Raw genomic sequence first — 21,315 nt, forward strand, 5'->3', positions numbered from 1 at the left:
ATACTCCAGCGCGTCAGTCATTTATGGTATATACGCGCATTGTATTTCTGATAGTCGATATATGTATATTAATCTGACAATCAATTCAAGGGGAATATTATTTCAATTTTCAAAGCGAATGTTAAGGAGCCTCTAAAAAATGTGCCATTTAAATTTCTGACAATTTCGACGTTACCAAAAGTCATGACTGATTTTAAAACTTGTAAAAAAAAGGTGACCTTGAGATACTTGAGCGCGTCGGATTTTTATGCAGGGGGATGAACTTGATGTCAGAGTCTTACCAAAAGATAATCTGACAATTATATAGAGGGATATCGTTAATCTGACGATTTAAAAGTTGAAGAATTCTGTTTGGTTCTTGTTTTTGTTACAGGATGTAATAAAAACAGTGTAAACATATATATGTATAGAAAATTGAATAATTTATTAATATGAAAATAGATATAAATATTAAAAAAAAACATGTCAATTTTCGTCATTCGAGTCATCGTCGAAGTTGGTTTCCACTTTTTATTTATTTAGAGTTTGTGGAGTAAACTTTTTGATTTTTTCATACGTTTCTTCACCGCAGAAAACACATTTGACACTAACGTCACTCCTTTTTACAATGGATGTAAAACTGATAGCTGTAAACGAAAAAAAAAATAGAAAATACCACAAACAAACAAAAGTGTCAAGCGTCTACCAGAGAACGTACATTTATAGAGAAGGTTCATGGTCTGCCGATTGTCAAAATGTTCCTCTTTTTGGAGGAGTCGAGTCAGAGAACTTAAAACATAGAGAAGGTGCAGGTTCGACAGCGAACATTTTATAGGATTTTGGAACGGAATTCACCTCACAACCTCAGAATTCACGATGTGAAATGTTAACATTTTTAACAGTTCTCCACATACTCAAATAGAGAATATGAAGAGAAATAATATATGTACGTACGGCTTATGATGCCATAGCATGTATGCGCAATCAAAGAATATTGAAGAAAAATAAGTTCTTTGATATTCCATTTTTAACAGCGAAAATGTGTACAAATACAGCTCTCTCATACATATGTACATATGTATGCATGCTCCTTATGATACTCCCAACAACAGCATTGTGATATTTCCATGCTTCAATTTTTGCTTTCGCAATGTATGCAAATATGTATGCTTTTGCGTTTTGCCGTCGGCATTTCAATATTGGCATGTAATAATTATGATATGAGTATAATTTTGTATGAATGCATGCATACTAGTACTATTTACAGTCAATTTAGACTTGTATATTTAATAATTTAATTTAATTTTTACATAATATACTATACTAATAAATATTTTTGTATTATGTTTCTTAGTGATAGAAACTGAATTTATCACAACAATATTTAAACATATCGTCTATCATATTAATCTTATTATCTACCCATATGATTGCATGTATGTATGTATACGCATGTGCGCATTCAGAAATTCAAATCATGATTTTATCACTTATCAATACATATACATACATATTACATGTGCGCGGATTGATCTGCATGTTCATATACATACATTCATTTATACTTATATGTACATATATTTGTATACACTTCCGAACAAATAATGCATAAGCATACAAACATACATATGCGTACACATGTGAATATGTCACCAACACAAAATTGAAGCATTGTTCTACAAAAACAACAATTGTCTACATAGCAAAAGCACCACAAGTCAATATGGCAGCCAAATTGGCGAAGAACAAATGTAGTAAATCTTACAACAAAAACATTTTCATTCATAAACGCAGGCGCAAATTCCACAAGCAACCTCGCTTCGTTCATAAAAACAGACGCCATAACATCTCCCCGAGCATGCCTTTGCCAACAAGCGTCTTTTCGCGACGATGGCAAAAGCTAAAAATCATAAATTGAACTACTTTCTGATGATTCTTCACAGAAAGAAGTGACAAAAGTGGCAACATAGCCGTTGTCGATTTACAATATTTGTCTAAAATATTTTTCCGTGACTCGCAAAAATCTGCGTCGATATGTATTCACGTTCATACATGTGCAAACATATTTACGCTAGCTTGTTGGCGACGCTGTTCGAGCAGCAAGGGAAGCGGTAACAATCGGCGATCGTTTGTTAGTTTCTTTCGGCACAGCTCGGATTTTCTACCAACAACACAATGTTGTGGCGCTTTTCCGTCGCATCAGTGTTTCGACACATTGAAGTTCTGAACACATTGAGCGCGACAGACCGCAAACGAATATTAGAATACACATGATCTTAGGGACACAGTTATTGAGCCAGCTGCACAACTACATAACTGTGTCCATAAGAACGTGTGTATTTTAATATTTGACAGATGTCGCTTGCAGTCTATCGTGCTCAATTTGTTCAGCAATTGACTCTTTGACAAAACGCAAGTTTCGGCCATTGGTTGACCGTGACAACGGAGATTTGAAAGAAGCGTGCGACACATGTTATTATGAATGTACATACAAACATATGTATATGGCTCGCATTTGCTTTCGTAAACATACAGACAAATGTGCCAAAGAAATAATATATGTATGTACATATGTATATGCCATAGAAATTCTATTGGTGCAAATATGGAAATGATAACGAAATAATGCGAATATGCATATTTCATGAAGGTCATCAATTTTCTTTGAAGAAATGCAGTTCATTTGACACGTCTTCGCTTTGTAATAGACGAAATAAATACAACTTTTTTGAAATAATTAAAAAATTAAAAAATAAAATTATTTATTTTTTATCTAATTTTTTACGATTTTGTAAAAAACTAAAATTTTTACAATTTTTCTGAAAAAAATGGTTCATATGATTCAAGATCACGCATATGTGTCTCAGAGAATGCTTCTTTACATTCTTTGTGTGACTTTGCTTATTTTTTCTCAAAGCATTTCTCTTTATTCATTCTCGCATGAAATCAGTCGTTTTACATATATTTCTGCCAGAGAACGTGCTCAATTTTGCTAAATTGTAGCGAGAATGGTGAATTCCGTTCCAAAATCTTATAAGCTCTGTTAGCCGTCCAATCGAACATCATATAGAATTCAATTTGCACCTTCTCTATGTTTTAAGTTCTCTGCCTTCTCTATATTATACATTCTCTGCATGCAATATATTGTTTTCCGATTCCATTTTGTTACTTCTCAATAAACTGTTCAATCGTTAAGATGAATACTACGGCTTCACGTTTCATTTAAATCCTACAGGTTATGGGCCCAGGCCCCACTATAAGTAACGGTGAACAAAGTAAAGTTATAAATTAGCAAGATGAGTGGTATGTACCAAATAGAGAAATTGGATGAGAATAATTTTGATTCTTGGAGTATCCAAATGCGAAGTGTATTGGTACATGCAGAGTTATGGAAACTTGCATCGGGCGAGTCCCCAAGGCCAGAAGCAGGCACCGAGGGTGAGGCTGTGGCGAAGTGGACGGCGCAGGATGAGAAGGGACTTGAGATGATTACACTCAGTGTATAACCCTCACAATTAAATAATTTGAAGCACTGTAAGACGGCAGCAGATGCATGGGAAAGGCTTAGGGAAGTGTACCAGCCAAGCGGTCCCGTTAGAAAGTTGCAACATGTTCTCGAAATTTGTGGAACATTCCGAGTTTATCAGGTTAGCAGGTAAGAACAGTTTGCAGGCAGAAGGTAAAGGCAGCGTGAAGATTTTTACGGGCACTACTGTATTGACATTAAACGATGTGTTATACATCCCACGTATGAGGGGAAATTTTATTTCGGTCGGTCGTGCCGTTGAAATGGGATGCGATGTCAGTTTCTACGATTGAAACAAATAAACAACTTGTTTATCTTCGAAAATAAGCGCAACAGCTGTTTCAGTATCATTCAGAATAATGCAATGCTTTGGCATAATAGGTATGGGCACCTGAATAATGCGAGTTTGGTAGAACTTCGAAATAAATTGTTGGTACATGGGATGGATGAAGTGAATTTTTCTCAGAAGCCGGCATGCAGAACATGCATGATAAGCAAAATACAAGCACAGCCACATCCAAAAGCAACAGAAAATAGATCAAAGAACGTGTTTGAGTTAATACATACAGTTGTATGTGGGCCGTTTAATACACAATCGCTGGGTGGATCAAAAAATTTTCTGACATTCATTGACGATATATCAAGGAGAATTTTCGTGTACTTTTTAAAATCAAAATCAGAGGTATTTGAGAAGTTTGTGACTTTTTGCACTATGGTAGAAAGGCAAACGGGCAGAAAAATAAAAGCAGTCAGAAGCGACAACGGTCGTGAATTTATCAACAGCGCATTCAATGAATATTTTGAGAAAAATGGTATTGTAAGACAATTGACGGTTCCCTACACTCCACAGCAGAACGGTGTAGCGGAACGGGCGAATCGTACGTTGGTTGAAATGACCAGGAGCATGCTGGTACATACGGTCATGAATGTGGCGTTGTGGGCAGAAGCAGTAGCTACGGCGGTGTACTTGCGAAATCGTGCGCCAACAAAAGCGCTGAATAATAAAAGACTTTATGAAGCTTGGTTTAAAGAAAAGCCTACAGTGAAACACTTAAAAGTGTTTGGGTCAGCAGCAGTAGCGCTAGACAAAACTCATCATAAAAAGTTTGCGGCAAAAGGTAAACAGTTGAGAATGGTCGGTTATTCACTAGTTTCAAAAGCGTACCGATTGTATGATGCGGAGTTACGTCAAGTGGTCGAACAGCATGATGTTTTGTTCGATGAAGCAAGTAGCATAGAAAGCGCTGATAATGAAGAGGTGGCTTTTGAATTCGGACACATGCAGCAATACTTAAACGAAGATAATAACAACATAAGCAGTGCTGCTGACGCAATAGTTAACGACTGTGAAGATGATATCATAGAGAGTGGCGATGAAGCAAATCAGATGAGCAGCAACGATGAATATCTTAGCGCAGATGAGCAACCAGTTAAATATGCACCGGGTAGGCCTAAGTTGGTGAGAAGGGGTAGGCCAGGGCGTTCAAGAAGCAATATAATGTGTTGAATGCTATGAACACAAGTGATGTTGAAATTTCACAAACATATGAAGAAGCAATGGCAAGTGAGCAGGCGTCTTTGTAGCAAGATGCGATGAACAGGGAGCACCAGGCTCTCAGTGCAAACTACACATGGTCATTTATAGATATGCCTAAGGGGCAGTCGGTTATTGGCTGCAAGTGGGTATATAGCCTTAAACGAGACAAGCACGGGAACATTGAGCGCTATAAAGGGAATGGAATTCCAAGCTAGATAGAGCATTGCGTGACATTGGGTTTACTCAGTGTGAGAGTGAACGCTGTCTTTATAAGCAAGACATAAAGGTAATCTTTGTTTGATACTTATATATGTTGACGATCTTCTCTTAGCATGCCAGTCAAAGAAAGTGTTGGTTGACGTTAAAGCAAAAATATGTGAAAGGTTCGAGTGCGTCGACAAAGGTTCTCTCCATATGTTTCTTGGTATGCAGATAGAGCGAGATGGCGAATTGGGCGAAATTTCAATTGGGCAGCCACAGTACATAAAAGATTTGTTACGGCAACATCGTATAAGTGAATGCAGACCGGCATATACACCACTAGATGTTGGTTTTCAAGTGGCATGCGACAACGACGTTTGCAAGAAGGTAGACCAGACATATTATCAGTCTACAATAGGTGCGCTGATATGGCTAGCACTTTCGACGAGGCCAGATATTTTCCATTCCGTAGCAAAGCTGGCACAGCGTAACAAATATCCGCATAGTGAGCATCAGGCAGGTATAATGCATATATTGAGGTATTTAGCTGCAACTATAGATATGAAAATGCATTATCGTGCATGCAATAAACCACTGAAGGGGTATGCAGATGCAGACTGGGCGGCGATAGAATTGACCGTCGATCTTATACTGGCAATGTGTTTTTCTTAGCTGGTGTGCGATTTCCTGGAAATCAGAAAAACAAGATTGTGTTGCTTTGAGTAGCACCGAGGAAGAATATTTGTCTATGTCATCTGCAGTAAAAGAGGCGTTACATCTAAGACGCATAATTACAGAAATAGGTTGTGGTGATGTACGAACATCAACAGTGTTATATAGGGACAACCTTAGTGCTCAGCACCTTGCAAAGAATTCAGTGCACCATGTAAGGACTAAGCATATAGACATCAGGTATCATTTTGTGCGAGATATAGTTGAACGAGGTGAAATCAGATTGGAATATGTATCAACAAACCAGATGATAGCTGACATATTGACGAAGAATTTACCAAAGAAGAAGCACAGCGAGCTTTTGGGGTTATTGAATATGAAATAAGATACAAAGCATTTGTAAGAACGTCTGCATTGAGGAGGGCTGTTGAAATGTTACTTGAAAAAGCAACCCTGCTAATGACAACGCATATGTTCAATTACGAATTCGTGCTTAATTACATGCAATATATTGTTTTCCGATTCCATTTTGTTACTTCTCAATAAACTGTTCAATCGTTAAGACGAATACTACGGCTGCGCGTTTCATTTAAATCCTACACTTTTACCTAAGGTAATCACCCCCATCATGCATTTCGACTTGGATTGAAATTTTCTCCGTTTGGCAACTTTGGCATCATGGGTCCGTTCCCATTCAGTTCAACTTCGAAATTTACAATTCTGCCTATCATGCATTTCGATCGTAGCTCCATTCTGTTAAGTTGCAATTTTGTTGGCGGAGAACTTTTTGTATTTTTATTTTGCTGCGAAAATTTTATTATTTGCGTGATTTTTTTTGAGTTTTCTAAAAATGTAAGTAAAACTTGTATTTAAAAGTTGTAAAACACACGATATTTCCAGTTTTTGCGCTCTAATGATGTTTTTTGATATGCTTTCAGATCAAAAACAACAACACCAGAGCAATATGGAAAATTGGCAGATATGATGGAGAGTAAGCTAGATATAGCCAACGGTTTCCATCAGCGTCCTAAAGAAGATGTGTAGGCTTTTTGGAAAGAGGTAGCATCAAATTTAAATGCAGTTGGTCCACCATCGAAAGACTGAAATGCATGGAGAAAGGTAAGGTATTAATTGAATTGAAAACGAATTTGTAAAATCTAACGTTTTGTTACAGGTTTGGATTGACTGGAAGTGCTATATCAAACGCAAGCTAAATAGCAATAAAAAGGAAATGATGAGCACAGGGGGAGGGTAATGTCGTTTACAACGTATAAGTCCACTTGAGGAGAAAATTGTGCGCTTAACGGGGTTGGAAAGGAGTACATGTGGAATAAAGAATACGTACGATTAAGGCGATAGCACACAAGACGCAGCCCGAACCTCCGAAATGGACATTTCGACATATTCAGACGATGTGCCGTCAACCAGCAGAGCTAGCAACCATAACAGAGAGAGACGATCAGAAAAGGAGAGCGCTGCATCGTTAGTAAGGGAGCAACAAGATCTCCAGAAAGAGTTTTTTGCCGAAACAAAACTTCATTATGAAGCTATAGATGACAAAATGAAGGAAGCAGTGACATATTTACGGCGAATGAACCGCTCTCTAGAAGTGTTGGCAGACACTGCAGTAAAGCACCTTCAAGAGCAGCAACGACACAACAAGATAAAAGAACAACTGCTAAAAGAGGCACGATTCCGATTACTTTGGCGGGGGGTAAAAAAAACGAATTTCCATATAAATGGGGTATGTGCGGATAGGGTAGCTTCTCCAGAGGAGGAATATCCAAAAATAATGTAAAAATAACTAATATTTTTTGAAATATTCACGTTTAAAAATTCAAAAATTTGGACTAAGAAAACATGTTATTTCTCTATGTTTCTTTAAATTTTTTCACATTTTCCTCTTGTTATATTTAAATGTACACTTTAAAGATTGAAATAAGTTCACATTTCACTTTTATTTTGTAATATTTTACCTATATTTATTAATTTAAAAATCACTTAGAACACTCATCGTTGCAAAGGCTAGATTGTTTACAATTATGAGGAAAACGAGCGTTGCCACATATCAAACACCAAATTTGTAGGATTCTTAACGATTTTTCTTTCTTTGTTCTTTTGCGTGATTCTTTGTTCTATATTAATTATAATAAAAAATACTTTCCAACAGTTTTCAAGTTATAATATTGAGTTGTGAAAACTTGTTCCATATACACATGTATATGTACATCTGTATACATATATACTATACATATGTATAATATGCGATATATGTTTAATAAAAATAAAGAAGTAAAAATCTGTAATAATATTGTAAAATTTATATCATATCGGGGTGACTGAAGTACTTTCGCGTAGTACTGCTCTCTGCGTTGGCGGCCTTCGGCCGCGCTTTAAAAAAATAACCCTGGTCGAGCGAATACCCGGGGTGACTGAAGTACTTTTGCATAGTACTCCTTTCTGCGTTGGCGGCCTTCGGCCGCGCTTTAAAAAAATAACCCTGGTCGAGCAAATACCCGGGGTGACTGAAATACTTTCGCGTAGTACTCCTTTTGCGTTGGCGGCCTTCGGCCGCGCTTTAAAAAAATAACCCTGGTCGAGCGAATATCCGGGGTGACTGAAGTACTTTCGCGTAGTACTACTTTGTGCGTTGGCGGCCTTCGGCCGCGCTTTAAAAAAATAACCCTGGTCGAGCGAATACCTGGGGTGACTGAAATACTTTCGCGTAATACTCCTTTCTCCGTTGGCGGCCTTCGGCCGCGCTTTAAAAAAATAACCCTGGTCGGGCGAATACCCGGGGTCACTGAAGTACTTTCGCATAGTACTCCTTTCTGCGTTAAAAAAAAAAAATATGTTGAGTTTCGTTATAAAGTGGTTATATTTTTTGGTTATCTTGCACTAATATTCAAACAAAGTTTGAGTTTTCATTATAAAATGGTTAAATATTATATAATATTAGTATATAATATTACATATTTGTTTATTAAATTAAATAAAGAACATATCCATATGAATGGATAGAGGAATTTTTGGGAAAAAGGCATTTCAGCGAATTTCCTTATTATCACATGGCAGCGCTCCATTTCGTCGTAATTTTAGCACACACATGAAGTTCACTACGAGTGTAAAATGTAATTTTTAAAATAAAGATTTCTTCGGTAAAAAAACTGTTAAAAGTGTAAAATGTGGATTTATTAAAAAGTTTATAGTTTAAATTAATTAATTTGAAGTGAAAAATGTGAGTAAAGTGTGTTTAATGCGGTAAAATAGCTTGTTGAAATGCTCGAAATTTGGGAATTTTTGAACTTTAAGGTCGAATATCTCGTAAACTAAGCGTTTGCGGTACCTATATATTAATATATACCTAATATTTTTTAATCAGGAGGACTTCCTCTTTCCAACGGTACCTTCAAATCGCGGCGCCAAAGAAATCGGAATTGTGCCCTAAAAGAAGAGTTGGATATAAAAATGCAAATGCTAAAATTAGATCCCAACTATAAAGACTGATTTTTTTTATTATCTTTAAGCAACGTGAAAATGAACTGTATTTTTATGTAACAAAATGTGATATGCACTGAATTTTATTCTTAAACTAGGTAAAACAGTATTTTGATATTTAAGTTTATGAAGTTTTCATTGTCGCAAAATCAATCGACATTTTCCTATAGTTTCCTCAGAAAACAAATGTACTTCATCATTTTTTTGGCACAAAAACACAATTCAATTTTGACGACATACTTGTGATTCACGAAAACAATAATTACAACCATAAGAATTAAAATAAACTCTATAATATTAAATATTTTATTACGCTCAATGAGATGCATCTCGACTAACGGTCCAAAATAGACTAAAAACATGTGACAACATAACCATTACGCCGGGTGTGCTATTTAATTCTCTGGGGTTATACTGTGTTTAAGCAGAGATATACACGAGAGTGCATGCGATATCAGTAGTACAACATAGGAAATAAAGAGAGAGTAGAAATACACTTCAAATATTATATACCTTATACACAAACTAATGCTCGAGGCTTGAGTGTGTCGCGCACTGTCAATATATTGTCGTCTGCCGGAGTATTATAACCGGAGAAAACGTCTGCGTTTGAAAAATAAACTAATAATTCTATTACAAATAACATATACATATAAAGATTAGATTTGTTAAAATACTTTCGATTTTTTTTTTTTAATTTTCAAAAACGTCTGCCACGAGGTTACAGCCGAAAAAATCGTCATCCATTTATTAAGCAGGAATTTCAGCTCATATGATGTCATCTACTTCATTTGAATGTAATTTGTTCAGCAACCAAATTAGGATATGAGTATGCGGTAGTCCACGCTTCTGCCATTCTACCGAGTACAAAAAAACGTGTGTCACCAAAAACTCGATACTTAGTAAGCACATCCATCATAACCTTTAGTTTTTGCTGAAATACTCTGGCGATTATGTCATGGCGATCTTGCGGTTTTTGGCCCGGTTCAACTCACGTACAATTTCCGTCCACTTCGGATTGCATGTGAACGTAATAAATAAATCCGGAGCTCCATAATTTCGCATGTACGTCATAGCGTCTTGAGCGTATTCGTGCATGTGGCGTGGGCTTCCGATATAAGATGATGGGAGAATCGTCATACGTTCAATATTCTGAACATCATCATCTGAATGAATAGCATCACGCAAGTGTATATAGTCCTCAGATCGTAGCTTTGCCTGATTGAATCGGATGAACGCTATACGTTCGATCTTGACTTTGACATACATGTCGACAGCGAATTGCTGGAATATCCAACGGCACTTCAGAATGACATTCTCCTCATGTGTACGAATCATCACACGATATGCATAGTAATTCATTGCGCTTAGATTTTTATTCGTTGATACGCCTGAAAATGCAAAATTAAATGAATTGTTAATGGAAACCAATAATAGCAATAATACGTGTGTGGATATTGTACCTGTAATTGGATCGACCATCTTCAACGTGACGTCGTATCCGTCTTGCCCTTGCCAATAAATGATTGGATATTGTAACGCATCGTACAAATGATGTGTCTCTTTTACACGATGCATGATATTGCTTCTTCGCTGAACGACAATGTCTTGCGATTTAGTTGGATCGCCAACAATAATTGCAGCAACATCATTAACGGTGGGTGCATTGAATCTTCGCACATGTTCACCAGTTGGGGTACAATCCGCTCTTTGACAAATTTGTGCGTATCCGATGGCATTCGTTCCAATGCTGTTTTGAACATATTAATCACATCTTTATTAGTGTGAAAAAATGCTTGTAACTGTTCAATACTTCGTCTCTTTAACTGTTGTGTTCCCTGTATATTGCACCGCACATTCAGCTGATCCACGAAATGAAATATATTTGCAGAAATTGATGCGGTTCATCTGGGGTTGGCACAATTGAACCATGCAAATGATATATTTGTCCTTTTATCTGTAGTTGCAAACAATCATTTGTTGAAGAATACGTTCTAACTTCTGATCGTTTGATGGTGTAGTGTGTGGTGTATATGTAGTTGTTATGTGTTGCAATTTATTTTGTTGGTTTGCCGCCTTTGGTCGAGCCGCCTTCTCGAATGATATTAGCTCCAAAGGAAGTCATGCGAAAGCAGTTATTGTATTCAAGGATGTGTTGAAGAAATTGGCTAGAATCGGGATCACTTCATCGAACAATGGTTTCAGTGGCTGTGGTGTAAGTAATGGATCCAGTTTGACTTTTCCACTTGCGCAGCACAATTCAGCCGTTTCTTTTTTGAACTTCAACGCATTGCAATATCGGCATATAGTCGTCATTTGTCCAATATCTAAATTTTGATCATCACTGTCGCAGTGGGATCATATTGGAATGCCAAGCGATTGTATGATACCGATGATCTTCGTGTCCTCGCGCGTTGTCTCACGCGTTGTCATGGGCATTTTCTCTTGTTAAATTTTGTCTTTCTTCGCTTAAGTTCTGTGAATACACTTGTTGCTGGCTTGCATGTCTTGTGCGGCGGCCGATGTTCGCACGTCGTCCTTTAGGCATTTTTGACCATGGACAGATTGGTGAATTTAACCTCAAATGCACGATCCACATAATTTACACAGTTCAGCTTACCTCCTTAATGAGAAATGCCGGCTGTAGAAATTAAATAAAAATTTTCACAATACACGTTATTTATTTAATTTTTTCCAATTGAAATGATAGGAAACGAATAATTTATTTTTTTCACAATTTCACAGTGAACACAATACCGGTTTGTCTCATGAAATTAACTGCCCTGCAAGACGGGTAGTTGTTAGCAAACGTGTAAACGAGTTGTTATTGTTCACTTTTGCATTCGTTAAAATATTTGTTACTTTTGTTCAGAGAGTGGGAAAAAAGTAACACATAGCTATTTAATGTTCAATGGTTATCTCGCTCTAACCAATGGCAAATATCGCATGCCGCCTTGTTCTAACAGAATACACACATTTGTTAGCAAATCTCTTCACAGTATGTTACGGGTAACAAATTCTTTTGTTAGCGCAAAGCTTACCTATGTGTTATGGATAACAAAAAGTATTTGTTACCCGAATATCTGTTAGTGTTATTATTTTGGTTATCAGTTTGTTACCTTTAACATGTAATCATGTTAGCAGGAACAAGCTGTAACAAGCATTTCTGTTACCCATTTGTTACTTCTAGCAAATTCAATTATTTTAAATAAAAGTCATTTTTTTAATTATTTTGCTTTATTTAATGATAAAATCAAAATCAGATATTAATTAAATTAATAATATGCCTATTATTATTGCATTCGGCAGAAAAATTATATACAAGTTATTTGAGTATAAAAATTATAATTGTAAAAATTCATATTTTTAAAAGTAAAATTATTTTTATTTTTTTTATTTTTGTTTTTTTTTTTTTATTTTAAAAAGCTTACATAAAAATACAATTATTATACAAACTTAAGAAAATACGCAGCACTAGCATCATGGGCTATCGGCCGACTGGTTATGTTATATGCGTCGAAGAAGGTCGCTGTCTTTCAAAAAGTTGTAGATTTTCGAAATGTTGTTGCTTGAGGGATCCATCAATAAAATTATTGGATCAGTATTATTGAAGTTTGACAGTCTATGAGTTTGAAGTGCTGGACAATGTTGCAGAAGATGCAATAGATTTAAATCTGAATCACAAAATGGGCATTGGTTGATCTGAGTGCTATTTAGTATGTGAGCGTGTGTGATAATGGAGTGGCCAATGCGAAGTCTGATATATGGAATGATATAATTAGATGAAAGCGATGACGGAAAGGATGGTTTGATACGATTTGAATTTATTCTAGAGTAGTGGTGTCTGTAATTCATCCAATCAAGCGCCAATTTAGTGGATCTTTGTTGAATAATAAGCCGTTTTATATCACTCTTAACAAACAAGGCAGATGTAGTTGTTGGAGTGATGCACACCTCCTTAGCCACCGAGTCCGCAAAAGTATTTCCAATGATTCCAGAGTGACCGGGTATCCACATTATTTTTAGTCTATGTGCTAACGAAAACAACAGCGATCTAATGCCAATAATGACGTCATTGTAGTTACTGCGGTTTTTTAAAGCTTGAAAACACGATAGACTATCTGTACAGATGATGAATTTACCAAGGTTTTGTTGGGCATACTGGACAGCTTTGAGAATACCCGTAGCTTCAGCGGTAAAAATTGAACAAAATGGAAATAATAAACCATACGATATTCTTTGTTGGTTATCATCAACTACAGCAAAAGATGTATGCGACGATTTGGAGCCATCAGTATATATAAACTGCCAACCAAAAGATTTGAAGTGCACAGATAATTCCAAAAATCGAGATTTATACACAGTGCTTGGAGTGATGGATTTGCGAAGAAAAGTAAGATCACTAATGAAAGAAGATTCATTTACTTTCCACGGTGGAATATATTTACTGCAAGGCAGCAATATTTTAAGCGGCAACTCATTGGTTTTAGCAAACAAAGCACTTTTAAAAATAGAAGACGGTATTTTTAGGAGACCTCTTTCTGCAAAGTGATGATTGAAAGTCCTTTTTTATAGTAAAATTCTTGCTGAGTATGAGTTTTGAATAAAGCTTATTTAAGCTATCTTCCACTGCATCTTTTAGAGAAGGTAGGCCAGCTTCCGTCAGTATGTTTTTAATTGGCGATGTTGGAAACACTCGAAGAGAACAACGAACTGAAGAATGATAGGGCGCAGCAAGCATCTTTAGATGATTCTTAGAATGATGTCCATAAATTTCCAAGCCATAATTAATTACAGATGAGATGAGGGCTTTAGTGACGTTGACCAGTAAAGCCGAGCCGATGAGTGAGCGCTTACATGAGAGGTATTTAATAATATTTAAATTAACAAAAAGTCTTTTTCTTATATACTGACAATGTTTCTTAAATGTATACTTAGAGTCTAATACAATACCAAGGAACTTAATACTATCTGTACACAAAATGTTTGTATTATCAAATGTGAGCGTTGGGATAGTACATTGATGTTGTTTACAAATATGAAAAAGTTTCGATTTAGGAAAAGATATTGATGTGCCTGAAGTAGAGGACCAACGAGAAAGACGCAATAAAATTTCAGAGAAAGTAATTGTTACTGAAGTCAAATTTGAAGTTTTTGAGAATAAAATTAAATCATCAGCATAAATCTGATGCCGGATAGTAACAAAATCTGATAGAATGGTACTGATTTCATCAAATGCAATAGTAAATAGGATCACCGAGAGCGGTGACCCTTGTGGGGTACCATTATCTAATGGTAGAACAGAGGATGAAACATTGGATATGATAACACTTAATTTACGGTTGGATAGGAAAGATTTGACAAAGTTAAAAATACGAGAACCCACTCTCCACCTATTAAGCTGTCTTAACACTACATGAATCCCAATCCTGTCAAATGCTTTTAGGAAATCTAAAGAAAGAATAGAAACATGATTTTTGTGGGACAGAGTATCAGAGATAAAGTGATCAAGGTGCAGGAGAGCATCCAACGTACCCTGCCCCCTCTTGAACGCAACTTGGTTGTGCGAAATGAGATTATTAGATTGAGCATACCAGGCGAGTCTAGTAGCAATAATCTTTTCAATCAATTTACCAAGGCAAGGAAGAAGGGAAATGGGACGATAACTGCCGACCACACCAGGAGGTTTACCAGGTTTTAAAATAGGAATAATCGCGCTTAGTCTTCCAGAGGACAGGGTAGTTGCCACTGAGAAAAATACTATTGTAAAGTTTGACTAGACGGGATATAAGGAATGGAGGAAGGTGCTTGATGATAAGGTAAGAGATTTTATCAATGCCAGGAGTTTTGCCCTTGACTGACGAGAGGGCTAAATTAAAATCAAGTTCAGATATATCGGCATCTAAATATTCAGCTGATTGAGATAAGGTGGAAGGAGGAAGGTAAGGAGAGCAAAGAGAAGAAAGTTTACTAGAGGAAAAATCAGAAGAGAAATTGGAGTCCAAAGAAATATTGGAAAAGTGGGTGGCAAACTCTAAGGCTATATCTTTGGGATATAGTAGAGTGCCCCGAGGAGTATTTAAATAAGTGATAGGAGAAGAAGGTGATAAACCAGCCAGTCTTTTCATATCAGTCCAGATTTTTCTAGAATCCGAAGAAGAAGTGATATTATTCGTAAATTCTTGGAAACAATGAAACTTAGCAGCCTTAGCTTTATGGCGAAAAAGTGCATTGGATTTTTTGTAAGCTATTAAGTTTGCACTAGAACGTAAACGTTTAAATTGATGCCATGCGATCTGTTTCAGATTTCTTAGTGCAGAAAGCTCATTATTCCACCAAAGAGGAGCAAGCTTGACTGGTTTAGAAGAAGAAAGGGGAAAAGAATAGTTAGAAGCAGAACGTATAATTTTTTGGATTCTAGAAGCCTCTTGATTTATATTGGAAGAAAAGGGGAAATAACGTGAATGCGAAAAACAGGTTTCTTCAAACCTATCCCAATCAGCCGAATCAGTTTTAAACCGAATCCTGGGCTTAAAAAATGAATGAGGGCGAGAAGTAGATATTTTGGAAAGGATGGGAAAATGATCACTGCCATGGAGATCATCAATACAACACCAAGATATTTTTGAGGAGAGGGAGGCAGAACATATGGAAAGATCAATATTAGTGAAGGTAGAGTGAGTGGAAAAATGGGTGGGGGAACCATCATTTAAAACAATGCAGTTGGATCTTAGTAAGGCATCCTCAATGCTACGTCCCTTGGAGTTAGCCGAAGCAGAGCCCCAAAGGGGACTCCAAGCATTGAAGTCACCACACAAGATAAAAGGATTTGAACCGGAAGGAATAAGATTTAAAAATTCAGTAGTAGAAAATGATTGATCAGGAGGGGAATAAGCACAGATGATTGAAATTTTATAGGGGGCGAGGATCTCAATAGCTACAGAAGAAAAAATTGAAAGGGGTATGGGAAGTAATACGTGAGGTAGATTTCTTTTAACTAGGATGGCAACTCCCTGCTTGTTGGTGGTGTTATGTGGGAGATTAATAAAATATCCCACATAAGCCCTAGGGGTAAAAGCTGAGGAATTATAAGATAGGTGAGTTTCATTCAACAGGATAATAGATGGATTGTACGATCCCATAAGTAACTCTAAGTTAATATAATTATTAACATAACCGTTAATGTTCCATTGAAGAAGTGTAATCATATCATATGTAAACTTATAAAAGAAAAAAGTTAAGCTACGAATATTTTATTTAAACTAAATGTCTTCATTGTAAGAAGGAAAATTGGGTAATGCAAGAGGATCTTGCGAGCAGAAGAGGGTGGGGGAGGGTGTGATAGGACAGGAGGAAAGGATATTGAGAGGAGAGTCAGAGATGGATAAAGGGGAAAAGAGAGGGGAAGGAGAAGTGACAGAAGAGGAGGTAGGATGGGTTGGAAGGGATTGTTTAGATGAATTGATGTCTGTAGTTGTTGTTAGATTAGTTTTGGTAGGATTGTTGGATTTGTTATTAGGTGTTGTTTCATTATTGATTTGATTAGTATTGTTAGAAATTTTAGCTATAGAGGCAAAAGAGTTTGCATTAGAAGTTGTATGAGAAAATTGAATTTTATACTTGGTAACAGCTTCACGCATACTACATTTATAAATAGTTTAATTTTTAATATTTCTTTGGATTGTTGATATTTAGGGCAAGTATTAGATGATGCCGGGTGGTCGCCCGAGCAATTTGCACACATTATTCTCTTACATTCAGTAGGTGGGGTATGATCGGAAGGGAGGTTGCATGAGACACAAGAAGGTGAATTACGGCAGTATTTTGCTGTGTGGCCAATTAATTGACATTGCTTACAACGCATAGGATTAGGGTAATACGGACGGACAGTGAGGTTCCTCCAGGCAACATCAATTCTTTCAGGAAGTTTGTATTTATCAAAAGTTAATAAAACTACACCCGTAGGATTACGGGAGCCGTCAGCAATTCGTGAAAACTTATGTACAGCAGAAACACCCTGCTCCTTAAGACCATCAACAATATCTTCTTCTGATAAGTTATTCAGGAATGGGGCGTATATGGTGCCTTTAACCGTATTCAAAGTATTATGAAGCTTGACATTGATATGACCTCCGCCAGGTAAAATTTTTGCAGAAAGAAATTTGCTAGCTGTTTTGTTGTTATTTACAAAGAGCAGTAGGCTACCATCACGTAGCTCAGTAACTTTACTTACTTCCTTACTGATTGCTTGAATACCTTTATACGTAGCGAAGCATGATAACGAATTAAGTGGCTTGTTGTCGTCCAGCGATGACATGACCAAAAATTTTGGATCATCCGTGTTTGAGACTGGTAATTCTGGAAATTGGTCTAACGGGATCGGATTTGGTTTTTTTCTTTTCTTTTTCATTATTGGAGATAATAGGGAAAACCTATTATCCCCTAATTTGGTGGCCCCAGGGGCCATAGTAAACGCGAATTTTAGTTTAACAAATTAAGAAATTAAGTGATTGAAAAGATATAAAACGATAAAAAATTAATTCACAAACAAAGCACGAGCGTAATATAAACGCAGAACAAACCGTTATACCGTTTTAACAAACTCAATAAGCACAGAGCGAAAAGCAACCGGTTACGATGACAGTTCGACGGTGAATATGAAAGTAAAATTAGACACTTCAACTTAGAACTAATATATACAACTTAAAACTAATATGTACAACTTAAAACTAATATTTACAACTTAAAACTAATATTTACAACTTAAAACTAATATGTACAACTTAAAACTAATATTTACAACTTAAAACTAATATGTACAACTTAAAACTAATATTTACAACTTAAAACTAATATATATAAGTATATTCCCGGCCGATGCGCCACCTCTGCAAATGGTAGGCACCTTGCCGCGGTGCAGGGGCTTAGGCGCAAGGCATACTCGGTATCCCCCAGCCGGTGTGAATGGTGTCGAAGGGCAGTGCTCAGGCAGGATGTCGGGTACCGCATGCGTGCGTCAACCAAGAGCTACCACCTCCTAATCCAGGGTGTTATGCGACTCCCGTGTTCGTAAAATTCGGCTGTATTCGAACGGAGCCTCCCCAACACCGGGCCGAATTGGGGAGTAACTGTGGCCTTACCGCGTCAAGGGGCTCTGGCGTGGCGGACCTCCTAATTCCCCATAATATTAGTAGACCCGACAGCTCACCATGCTGAGCCAAGGGTCGTAAGACCAAGATGAATCAGCACAACACAACCACAACAACAACAACAACAACAAACAACCCAACTACAAGGCAACGACCCAGGACAACGACCACGGACAAAGAGCAGGCAAGCAGCGTTGGCAAAGAGGGTCAGGGAGCTAAGCGGAAGTTTAGCTTCCTTGACGCTCTCTCGCCGGAGGAGCGGGCGTTGTTTGAGGAGCACGCGAGAGATGACGACGACGACGTGCCCTCATGCAGCGGCGCTCGCCTGGCGAGAGTGTCCTCAGCCGCCGCAGCAGCTACGAGCGCCGCCAAGACCCCCCTAAGTAGGCCTAGCGGGTCAGACTCGGGGGAGTCGCATCGGGCAGAGACCGATGGCGCTCGTAGCAGGAGGAGAAGGCGCAGAAGAGGTGGGCAACGCCCTCTCCCAGCAGCTGGAAAGCCCGGCGGGTGTGACGACCCGCACAGGAAGGGTATGAGTGGTGCCAGCATGAAGTGGTACCTGCGTTATCTCCGGGATGGGAAGACTCCCGAGGAGGCGGAAGCTTCAGTAAGAGGACGGAAGGATGGGAGCAATGCATCCCCAGCAAAGAAGCGCAACAGGGCCGTGTCAGCTCGCACGCAAGGCAGCGGCACTAGAAACCGAGGCCCGGTCAGCACAACTAGGACCGCAAGGCGTGGTGACGGAAGGGCAGCGCCCAAGGACACCTACGCCCAAACTGCGAAGCGGAAAAGCGGCCAGCTCACGCCGCAGGAGCCCCCCAGTTCCAAAAGGATGAAGGGTGGCAGCACCAGGGAAGCCGGAAGTCAACCATCCGTACCAGCTCCACACCGGGAGGAGGAGGGGAGGCGCAGATATGCGGATACTGTTAAAGTCATCCGCATGGCTGTACTTCCTCAAGACTACCCGGCGCGGTTGCTCGGATCGGAGGAACTTACCGCGCTCCAGGACATCATTATGGATGAGGTCTTCAGAGGAGACGACTACGCGGCGTCCTTCCTTGGAGTTGACTTCAAGGGAGGCATGATACAGATTGACTGTAAGGACGAGAGATCCGCCAACTGGCTGCGGGTGTTCGCCCCAAAGCTGGACGGCTGGAAGGGTCCCGTCCTTTGCGCGAAAAAGGCGGAGGACGTGCCAATCATGCACAGCATGACAATGTTCCTCCCCCGGTGCGGCGATAAGCCATACGAGTTCGCCCTAGGGTTGGTGAAGAACCAAAACCTGGGCCTCAGTATCGCAGCCTGGCGTGTCGTCAGCAGCGAGCTAGAGAAGCTAGGCGATATGAACGGTTGGAGATTGTACTTGTACATAGACGATGAGTCGTACAAGTACGTCCGAGCAGCTGGCTTCCGCCTGTATTACAGGTACAGCACGGTGGTAATGCGGCCCCACAAGCCGGCAGCCACCGGGAGGAAGGAAGCTGACAAGGCTGCGACGCAGGAAAGCGAGGGCATCGAAAAACAGGCAGCGACTGTAGCGGCCCCGGAAGCAGTAAGTATGCAGGTAGATGAGGTTGCGAGCGAGCCCAGCGTGAGCAGGGATGGGCAGGCTATGCCTCAGTAAATCCGGATGTCAGTTCCTGCGGCCAGGGAGCAGAGCTACCCTCCACGCAGGAACTCCTTGAGGGGCTAGGAGACCCACTGGTCGGCAGTGCGGTTGACGGCGGGGACGAGGATTTGCTCCCCCTCGAACCACTTTTGTAGTGACCGTCAACACGGAAATTGCCCAGGTGAACCTGCATCACGCGGCGGCAGCGTCAGCTGTCATAGCGAGCAGGTTCACAGCGGATAAACTGGGTATCCTGCTGATCCAAGAGCCTTGGGTCCATAGAGGAGAGGTTAAAGGCCTCAAGTTGGAGTGCAACAAGGTAATCTGGGATCTCTCTAGCGAGAGACCTAGGGCTTGCATAGTGGTCAGGAATAACATTGAATTCTTCTGTATTTCAGAGTTCCTGACGCAGGATCTGGTGGCGGTGCAAGCCAGGGACTTCGAAGGCAAGGACTTCGTACTGGCTTCAGCCTATTTTCCAGGGGAGGCATCCACGGCACCCCCGGTAGTGGTGGAAAAGCTGGTGGAGCATTGCCGAAGACTCAAGCTTCCCCTCATCATTGGCTGTGATGCGAACGCCCACCACCTAGAATGGGGCAGTACCAATTGCAACACTTGAGGTGAGTCCCTTTTAGAGTGCATATTAGGTAATAGCTTAGCGATAGAGAATGTCGGGTGTGAGCCCACATTCTTAACTATAAGCAGGAAGGAGGTGCTGGACATCACCTTGAGCAATGAGCACGCAAACGGATTGGTCTCACAATGGAGAGTCTCAACGAAGACCTCTTTGTCAGACCACAGGATTGTAAGGTGCAGGCTGAAGGTGGAGGTCAGACAACTTCCCCCCAAACGCAACCCTCGGAAGGCGAACTGGGCAAGAGGGGGCAGACTGATAGAAGCGTTTCAGCCCCGGGAATTGAGAGTAGGCTAACGGAGCTGAACGGGGCTGTTATCAATGCCTATCATGGCAGCTGCCCTCTAAGAGTGCCCACAGACAGTCAAAACTGCACCTGGTGGTCAAAGAAACTGGCAGACCTCCGGAAAAAGGTACGGAGCCTATTTAACAAGGCGAAACGTACGGGGGTCTGGGAAGAATATAGAAGCTACCTCACCTTATATAATAAGGAGATTAGGTCTGCAAAGC

The sequence above is a fragment of the Bactrocera tryoni genome, chromosome 2 (assembly GCF_016617805.1).
Source record: "Bactrocera tryoni isolate S06 chromosome 2, CSIRO_BtryS06_freeze2, whole genome shotgun sequence".
NCBI lineage: Eukaryota > Metazoa > Arthropoda > Insecta > Diptera > Tephritidae > Bactrocera > Bactrocera tryoni.